The sequence below is a fragment of the Triticum dicoccoides genome, chromosome 4A (assembly GCF_002162155.2).
Source record: "Triticum dicoccoides isolate Atlit2015 ecotype Zavitan chromosome 4A, WEW_v2.0, whole genome shotgun sequence".
Taxonomy (NCBI): Eukaryota; Viridiplantae; Streptophyta; class Magnoliopsida; order Poales; family Poaceae; genus Triticum; species Triticum dicoccoides.
In genome coordinates this window covers 400,743,440-400,753,575 of record NC_041386.1, presented here as the reverse complement: position 1 = coordinate 400,753,575, position 10,136 = coordinate 400,743,440, and the positions used below count along the sequence as shown (strand labels likewise).

The window sequence follows — 10,136 nt, the reverse complement described above, 5'->3', positions numbered from 1 at the left end:
AAGTAATATACCAATGAGATGCTTGAAACATGACACCATATTTAGTAGTGAGGCATGCATATTTAGTTGGACTCATACCTTCTCAAAACTAACTTGCTAGTAAGATTTTGATCCGATTATGTGTTTTGTCTTCTGTTTCTTACGGTTATCAGCGTTCGTTTGGCTGCGATCCTATCAATTCATTGAAACCAAATATAACCAGTGAGACTAGCCATTTCATCTTAACACATAATAGACAAACTGTGATCTTAGAGATAACCTGAAATTTTGAATCAGTGCCAAAGTACTCAATCATCCATTCCCACTCTTCTGGTTGCAAATCTTCCGGCAGATTAGCCAATCTAGCTATATCTATTTTGTATGCCTTGTAAGTGGAGCTTAGAGTTGATCGCCAGCCTCTATATGACTCTTTCGCAATTTTGAGAACTTTTTCTTCTGTTTCTGGTGTATCTTCCAGGTCCCATCTGTCCTGTAAAGCATACAACAAATAAATATACATAAGTAGTGCATTATCGATGGTAAAATAAGATAACACATGTGAAAAAGGTTCTACGCACTATCATATGTGCAACAATGAATCGATGAATGGTAGGGTGAATGTCCGACCACGTCCTCACTCCAATGAGTGGTAGCTTTCTTTTCACTATGACTACCACGTCATCCTTGAACGAACGATAGTTCATTCCTACTATACCACCCAATTTTTCAGAGAATGTAATATTTAGCTTTGCAGATCCATTGGCAAAACGCTTATTAGATGCATTAAAACCTTTTAGAACACCTCGCCCTTTCTTCTTCTGTCCACCAGCTTCTATAGCCCAAATCATACAAGAAAAATTGTATTACTCGGTATTAGATTGTAAGAAATGATGACACAAATGTAAATGAAAGCAAGTACCATCATGTAGTAGCGCACGGTTGCGGCGAGCATGGGATGGCCATTCTGCAAGGGAACACATGTCATTAGCAGACACTGGAGTGTCAGATTGTTCTGGAGTTCCTGTAAAAGATTTAGCAGTCTTGAAGGTTTAGCTATTTAACCCACACCAAGATTTTATGCATTATAGCAAATGCTAAACAATTTACCAGATCTAGGCTGTCCACGTTGGTTTTTGTATGCCGTTATACTTTCCATCCTTGTTAAGAGAACAAAGCCTTTCTTTACTGCACACAAAAACAATCATGGGACTTAGCATTAACAAATCATTGATGTTCTGCACCATTCAGATAGGTGATTATGAAGTAAGGATGTTGTGTACCAGGAGCATCCTCCATAAAATTCATCATTGTGCCCTTGTGTAGGTAAACCAGACATAAATTTTGAGTTAATTTAAGAAGAAGCACAATACATCTATTAAAAGTATAAATCTATGTTGATTATTCCAACAAGATAAGGTGCAACACGATATAAGAAAGCAATAAAAACAAAATATCTATTAAAAACTCATATTATAGTGGTCTGAATAACATGTAGAGGATGCACTAAACCTGAATCCTAGGTTCTCTTGACGTACGTTATTCAGAAGTATTAAGCATATGTCAATGACATGAAAGGCGATGTATCAGTGATAGGTTGTTCATGAAAATACTACTCTGAATCAATAGGAAAAAACATTTCCAATGTGACTCGTGTAAGACCAAATATCTATTAAAAATCATCTTATAGTAATCTGAATCAAATGCAATGCAGAGCATGACTAAACCTGAATCCTCTGCTCTATTGACGCACATATATCATCTAATATCTACATAGTGGTGCTCAAACAGCCAGTGGCGTACCGTGACAAGCTATAGGGCGGGGGATGGGGGGGCAATTTTTAAACTGGCAAAAAAATATGCATAAAAACATATACAAATGACATGAATTTACAAGGTAATCGAACATATGGCAGTCATCTCATCGACAGTCGTCGATTTGTCATCTTAACAACACAGGCTTTGTACATACAGAGTACGTCTATACCTTTTAGTTAATGGATCTAATGCTCAAAAACCAATGTAGATAATAATTAACTTGGCAAGAGATGATCCACGGATGGGCTGCACCAAAACGCTTAGTAATTAGTAACAAAATACAGTTTTGGAGGGGGGGTCACGAACCCCTTTGGCCTCCACGAGGAAACAGAGCGAACCAGGAGCAGAGATGCCGGAGAGGCCTGCAAGCACACTGGGATCGGGTGATGCAGCAACCAGTGCCTGGCCACCACGTCACGACGCCGGCGTGCACAGCCGAGACGGCTGCGGCCAAGAACCGGGCCGGGAGGCACCGTCGAGCCCCAGTTCTAGGCCGAGGCGAGCTCCATGGCGGCCAGCCTCCAGGCCAAGGTGAGGCGCTCCGCCGACCCTCCAGGCCGCGATGGGAAAATGCCATCGGCGGCGGCCATGTCCCCTGCCCGGACTTCTTTTCTACGACCAAGCGGCGAGCGAGGAGAGAAGGGGTAGCCCCTCTGAATGGATCGAGATCGAGAGAGCCGCGCATCAAGGAGGAGCTCGCGGGGGAGGGGGGTTTGATCCCGGATGGAGGCGGGCGGCGCAGAGGAGAGGGAGGAGGGGGAGATCGAGGGGAACTGGATTTTTCAGCGAGGGAGGAGATCGGGAGGGCTAACCTGACGCCGTGCAGCTGCTTTGGTTCGCTCTGTTGACGCCGTCATGACGCCGGCAACACAGATGAACAAAGACGAGGGCTCAGATCCAATCGCCCGTGAAGACACCGTGATTTGATCTACAATTATATATTCGTGGGTTGTTATAAAGGTATTTAGTGGGAGGCTAATTTTTTGGTGGGAACAAAGACACTAATTTGGGACTTTTAGCGGGAGGTTAAAAAATATTGGCGCAAACAACAGTACACCTAAATTAGGTGGTGGGAAAGTAATTTTTTTGCTTTAAAAAAGTAATTATTTTTGGAGAAAATTTTCTAGATTGTAAATATATTTCGAGATGGAGGGAATACTAATATTTTTTAGTAAGAAGTTATATCATGGTGAAAAAAACACCAAATCCGAGAATTGTGAAGGGGTGATTCGACGCCCTCCCCTGTAACGTTCTCGTCGTTGATATTTGTATAGTCATCATCATTTAAGAAAGCCAATTAACAAAAGAAAAAGAGTTTCCCTGTTTATATTGTAAAACAACCATCACATACATCGAAGCAACCGATACAAATGGATACCACACACACCCAAAGCAAGATACACGAATGCCGAGCACCGACACACAACCTCAACGACTAGCAAGCACCTATAAGATGTGCAAAAAAGGGATCTGCTTAGAGCCGACGGAGACCACCAGCACGAGGAGCGATCATCTTGGAAGATGTGCGACGGACATGCCGGACCGAGATCTCCAAGACGATGCCTCCAGGAAGGGCACGACCACGAACGTCGCTACCGTCCGATCCGAAGATCAAGTTTTCACCCGAAATAAGATAGAAGGAGTGGGAGGGACACGACATCCACGGATGCCTTCAGCGTCAACCAGTGGACGGACTGGGTAGGTGATGTACCACGCTGCTTCAACCCCTCCGCCGCAACCCGGTCTGCCAACCACCCGTAGCCAATTAGGAAGGTGTTGTTTCATCAATCTACACTTAGGTTGGATATGTCAAAATTTTGTGCCTTGGTGAACTGTTGGTCCAAGCATCAGAAATTTGGCCAGCTCTGAACTACATGTCACAGAGACATCACGCGCCGCTCACTTTAAAACTATTAGGTTATACTCTTGTCTCAAAACATAAGTACTGAGGGGATGGGTAGATGAGACATTCGATCTATGTCAGTCTCGATCTTTAGATGGGGTGATCTCATCATCTTTCATTTTTACCAGACATAATCATCTCTTGGCTAGCGATCTCTCCCGTCGCCTGCGAGGGCGACTCGGGAGGGTCCTCCATGCCACAGTAGGTCCAACATAATCATGTTGCTCTTGTTTTAACGAAAATAATAGAGATTCAACTATGTCAATTATCAACCAAAAAAATTTAGTTTTGAGAGTTACTTATTGGCATATCACACATTTGTTAAAATAAATGTATTCAGATAAGGCCAACACCTTGTCTCTTCTTTATGTATTCACTAGCAAACATGCCCGTGCGTTGTAACGGGAGGAAAAAATCATCCCTCATGCACACATCGATGACATAAATAAATCTCTTAAAATATTTCACGGTGCCTAGTTTCCGCTATCTCTTTATGCCTCTATTGTCGTTACTCCTCAGTGATGCCCAATAATTATTGCATTAGGATGAAAATCGCAAAATACATGTTAGTCCTCAACCTCTTCTGCTTCACATCCCTCCATGAAAGCGAGGAGGAAGAGCGGCGCAAGGCGGAGGAAGAGGAGGAGGCGTACCAGGCACGCCTGTCGGAGGACGGAGAGCTCGGGAATGGAGCGCACGGTCTTGGAAGCTTTCGATGGAGCCATGACCGGAGTCCACCCGATCGTTGAGGGTGCCCCGATCATCGGAGGCGAAGTTAGTGATCACATGGGTGGTGTAGGACGTTGATACGTGCCGATTGTTGGCCAACATATGCTACCTACACTACTTAAGTAGGCAAAATAATGCAACCAAATTACTATATAAATATCAGTTTAATTTAAAAAATGCAAAAACAATGAGATCATTTCGATTTGTGGTTTAAAAGTTGCAGATAATCAAAGTTTGGTTAATAGAATTACTATCTTCTTTCAAACAAAAAAAGAAGGCCACGTTAATCACATATTTCAGTAATTTTATTTTTTTGCATGGACATATTTCAGTAATATATGCTATCCGACCTTAAAAAAAGTAATATACGGCAGAAGAGGTCACGCGCTGCACTAGATAGCGTGTCTGCCTGTCTGGTCACCCGGGCGATCAAAGCACGCAGTGGCATGACCCACCAGACGGGTCGTCTGATCCCATGCGCGGCTGAACCACAAACCAGAGGAGGGGATCGAAGGAAGGGGGCAACTTCCTTTCTCTCACCCCTGAACAAAAAAAAGATCGAAGCCAGAACAGACAGACAGGGGAGACACCAGATCGAACCAAGAAAAGAGAAAGGGGAGAGATCGGATCGAACGAAGAGGGAGGTGTGAAGAGGGTTTTAGGAGGCTGGCGGCGGCGGCCTCTCCTCCCTGACGGCGCGCTTCACTGCGGGGGAGCTTGAATCCTCGGGGCCCCTTCCTGCCGCCCCTGACCGCCGCTGCTCCTCTCCAACACACTGCCGATCTCCCCCAAGGATCCTCTTCTGCTTCTCTTCTTCAAAGATCACGCACAAGACCTCAAGCCTTTCACGCAGAAGATCTTTTCTAGTTGTAAATCTCTGAAACTCTGTACTGTTTTGCTTTGATGTGCATATGACCCTGTGAATCGTTGCATGGACATGGGTTAATTGGTGAAAAATTACTGTGAGAATACTTAGTATGCTACCCAGTGATCTTGATTTCCTGTATGAGTAGTTATGAGTGGCTGACTCCTGTTTCACTTGCTAGTACTTGGTTGTGTGTTCGATTAATCAGAATAGTACCGTAAATATAGTCCTATTTCTGAACCATTTACCTTTGCTGTCTACTATTTTGTTTTGTTTTGCTTTGATCCCGTGACTACTTATGCTATGTTACATGATCAATACTCTCATAAGTGTCACAAACATGGAAGAAGATGCAGAAGAGCAGATGTTTTGCTTTGCCCATTATGCTATGTTCTTGAGCACAAGAGCAGATCATGATGCAGGTGGTGGACAAACAAAGCAAATGGCAAATTTTCCCGTCACTGTCTCTCTCTGAATTTCTGTTTTTGCATGACCTAGCCAACTACGAAACTGAACTTATTTACCCTCATGTCACATATACCACCATGTGACAGTAATACTATTTCTTCTTCCATCAACCAAATTTTGCTTTACAATGTATAGATAAATGTTTGCTTTACCATGTGACAGTAATACTGGTATGTATGTATCCCTGTTGTCTTGTCTTGTAATGCAGCTAGTGATGCTATTGACTGTAATGCAGCTACTAAAGCAGATGTTATGTTTGTTTAACAGGACTGGCTTTACGGAGATAACGCAAAAATGACACGAGATAAGAGCTGGATGGAGAGGGAAAGAGGTTCTGTTGAGTGGCAAACTGGCATGAAGGATTTCTTGAATTTTGCCTTCGATGGTGCTCACCCAGACTCAACAGTCCCATGCCCATGTAGGAGATGTCTTAATATTGTTCCGAAAAAGAAAAAGGATGTTCATACTGACTTGCTGTTCAATGGGATGGATCCAACCTACACTCACTGGATATACCATGGTGAACAATCGGATGAGGGAAGCATGTCTGAAGATTCTGATAATGAAGATGCTGTAGATGATGGTGCTGGGGTATGTGACATGCTCAATACTCTCATAAGGGGCACAAACATGCAAAACAATAGAAACATTGGTGAAGGTGCGGGAGACATTCATGTGGATGCTTCCAGCGGTGATGAAAGGAACCAGGAGCCAAATGCAACAGCCAAGGTCTTCTTCGAACTATTGAAAGAGGAAAAAAAGAGTTGTACCCAGGTTGCAAGGATTTCACGAAGCTATCTTTCATTGTGAAGCTTTACCAAATCAAGTGCGTGTCTGGGATGACCAATAGAGCATGTGACTTAGTTCTGCAGATGTTCACACAGGTGTTGCCAAAGGGTCACTGCATTCCTACTAATCTCGCTAAAGTAAGGAAGGTGATCCGAGATCTTGGGCTGGACTACAAGAAGATACACGCGTGCGTTAATGATTGTGTGCTATTCCGTAATGAACATGCTGATGCAGAAGAATGCCCTGTCTGTCATGCATCTCGATGGAAATCTACTCCTACTAGTGACAAAGACAATGCATCAAGTCGTAAATCAAAGAAGCTAGTGCCACAGAAAGTTCTAAGGTATTTCCCGCTCATTCCAAGACTGCAAAGGCTGTACATGACAGAACATATGTCATCACATATGAAATGGCATAAGGAGGGTCGGGTGGATGATGGCGTAATGAGGCATCCTGCAGATTCCAAGGCCTGGAAGCATTTTGATAAGAAATATTATAAGAAATTCTCAAAAGATGCTCGCAGTGTTCGGCTTGGTCTTGCTTCGGATGGATTCAACCCCTTTGGGCTCATGAGTATATCACACAGTACATGGCCTGTCATTCTTATTCCATATAACTTGCCACCTTGGATGTGTATGAAACAAGAAAATTGGATTATGTCAATGATTATTCCAGGACCAAAGTCTCCAGGAAATAACATAGATGTGTACTTGCAGCCCTTGATTGATGAACTGAATTTTCTACGGGAGGATGGTGCTGAGACATATGATGTTGCAACTAAAAAAAAATTCCAGATGTATGCATGCTTGTTGTGGACCATTAGTGACTACCCAGCTTACGCAATGCTGAGTGGTTGGAGCACAAAAGGCAAGCTGGCATGCCCGTATTGCCACAAACATACAGATTTTTTATGGCTCAAGTATGGTCAAAAGCATTGCTACATGGGACACCGACGTTTTCTGCCCAGGACCCACAAATGGCGTCGAAACAAGTGTTTGTTCAACAACAAGGCAGATAATAGAGAAGCTCCAGTGGCACTTACAGGTGAACAAGTTCTGCGGGAACTTGATAGCATTCAGCATGCACCATTCGGACGGTCAGATAAGAGAAAGCGACCGGCAACTAGCAGCTGGCATAACTGGTGGAAGAAAAGTGTATTTTTCCAGCTCCCATATTGTAAGAACTTGCTCGTAAGGCACAATTTGGATGTTATGCACATCGATAAGAACATTTGTGACACCATTGTGGGGACTTTGCTTGAGATGGATAAGAAATCAAAGGATGGTGTGAAGGCTCGTCTTGATTTACAGGACCTGAAAATTAGGAAGGACCAGCATCCAAAGCCTGGTAAGCATAAGTATGACATAAAGAAAGGTTGCTATACTTTAAAAAAGGAAGAAAAGATAATGCTCCTCAAGTTTCTGCAGAGCATTAAGATGCCTGATGGCTATGCTTCACACATTGAGCGATGTGTAGTCCTCGATCGGTGCAAGATTAGTGGACTCAAAACTCATGATTGTCATGTTATATTTCAGAAACTTCTTCCTATTGCATTGCGCAAGCTTTTGCCAGAGAATGTTGTTAACCCATTGCTTCAGCTGAGTAAATTCTTTTCTGATTTATGCTCCAAGGAGTTAAGGGATGAAGATTTGGAGAGGTTTTGCAAAACAATTCTAGAAACTCTATGTCAGCTTGAGATGATCTTTCCACCAGCATTCTTTGATATTATGATGCATCTCCCAATTCATCTTGCTGAAGAGACCCTATTGGGAGGGCTTGTCTTGTACAGATGGATGTATCCAATTGAGCGATACTTGCGTACGCTCAAAGGATATGTGCGTAACAAGGCTCAACCAGAAGGTTCTATTGCAGAGGGGTACATACTTGAAGAGTGCATGACTTTTTGCAGTCGATTCGTTGATGGAATGCCTACCAAGCTAAGTCAGTCCGAACGTCATGAAGACGGAGGTACAGATCAACCATCAATAGGAATTAGCATCATGAGTACAGTTGATTACTCCAAGAAAGGTTTTGTTTGTGAATCATTGTCTTTGGCTGAGATTAATCAAATGAGGCATTTCATAATAACAAACTGTGAGGAAATCGCGCCATGGATTGAGTAAGGATACTTATGTATTTATTTCACACCATGATATGCATTAATACTTTCCTATTCAACTAACAATCATTTCTCTTTGAAGTGAACATCTTGAGGAGCTGACAAGTAAAAATTCTCCTAATCCTGAAAGGCAGCACAAGGAAGAGTTTGTTGGCTGGTTTGAGAGACGGGTAAGTTTATTTCGCATTTTCACTAATGTTCCTCGTAATAACGTATCAATGATGTACATTACACTCACACATATTCTATTCCATGAAACAGATCACAGAACTCCACAATGATGGGAAGGTCAACAATCTTATTTATGCGCTAGCTAAAGGACCTGATCATCTAGCCCGTGTATACAATCATACAGTTCTGAATGGATATTTCTTTCGGAATTCCTATATCGAGCAGGACTTGAGTACCCAAAATAGTGGTGTCATAGTCAAGGGCGATGCAACCACAGGCAATATTGATTATTACAGGGTGATCAAGAAAATCATATTTCTTGACATCCCTCCTGATAAGGAGGTTGTTCTATTCCAGTGTGACTGGTTTGATGTGCCTCCTGCCAACATAACTGAGAGTAAGGGGTATAAGTGTCACACCCTAGCTAGTCATGCATTAGAGTGTTGCATCATGTTTACTCTTTCATCAGAAACTTGAAATGGGGATCTGTGAAACCCTCAGAATCATTTTGAAAATGACCCAAATAAAAATTTCTCCAAAAGGGTCCAAGAAAATGCTCATGTTGCTCTCTGAAAATATTGGACAGAGATAAAAATCAAACCAATATTTTTAGTGGCTCATGGACATTTATTTTGGGCATTTGGAATTAATGCATAAATATTTGCTTTGGAAATATATTTCTATATATATTAATATATGTCCAAATATTATGCCAATTATAAAGGAGCTCTGGAATAATATATCTAGCCCCTGAAAAATTTGGCATAAGTTAAATAAATGATTTAATATATTATTTAAATCAAAACAAATGTCAGAAATTAGAAAACAGAAAAAAATAAAAGGGAGAAGCTTACCTGGGCTCCTCCACTGTGCAGCCCATCCAGCTGGCCGGCCCAGCCAGCAGGCGGCCCAGCCCGTCTCCCTCCTCTGTCGTCTTCGTCCCGACAGAGGGAGGGGAGTGTGGCCGGCGCGCGCGCCCGCCACCGCGCCACGCCACCTCTCTCCCTGCCTGCCTGCCCTCCCCTCCTCGCCTTGATGCCCTGGACGACGCCACGCCTCCCCCCCTGCTCTCTCTCACTCGCCCTCGGCTCTTCCCTCCTCTCCCTCGCTCTCTCTCTCACGGCCGAACACCACCGTCGCCGCCGTTCACCTTAGCAGCCGTCTCCGGCCACCCCTCGCTCCCCCGACTAGCTCAGAAGCTCCGCCACAACCCCCTCTTCCTTCCCACCGCTCCACGGGCCTCCGGAAGCCCTGCATCGCCGCCACGTCGCCGTTCCCCTCTTCAGGCTCCGACCATC

The 10,136-nt window shown here is 43.5% G+C and overlaps 1 long non-coding RNA gene across 1 annotated transcript; it reads right to left on the bottom strand.

Annotated features, from left to right (window-relative positions):
- Positions 1–269: 269 nt before the first annotated feature.
- LOC119288932 lies at positions 270–948 on the bottom strand. The gene is made up of 3 exons (XR_005141359.1): positions 899–948; positions 770–811; positions 270–469 (listed from the first exon to the last, which is right to left on the bottom strand). It is a non-coding gene; the product is annotated as an uncharacterized LOC119288932 (long non-coding RNA).
- Between the last annotated feature and the right edge of the window lie 9,188 nt (positions 949–10,136).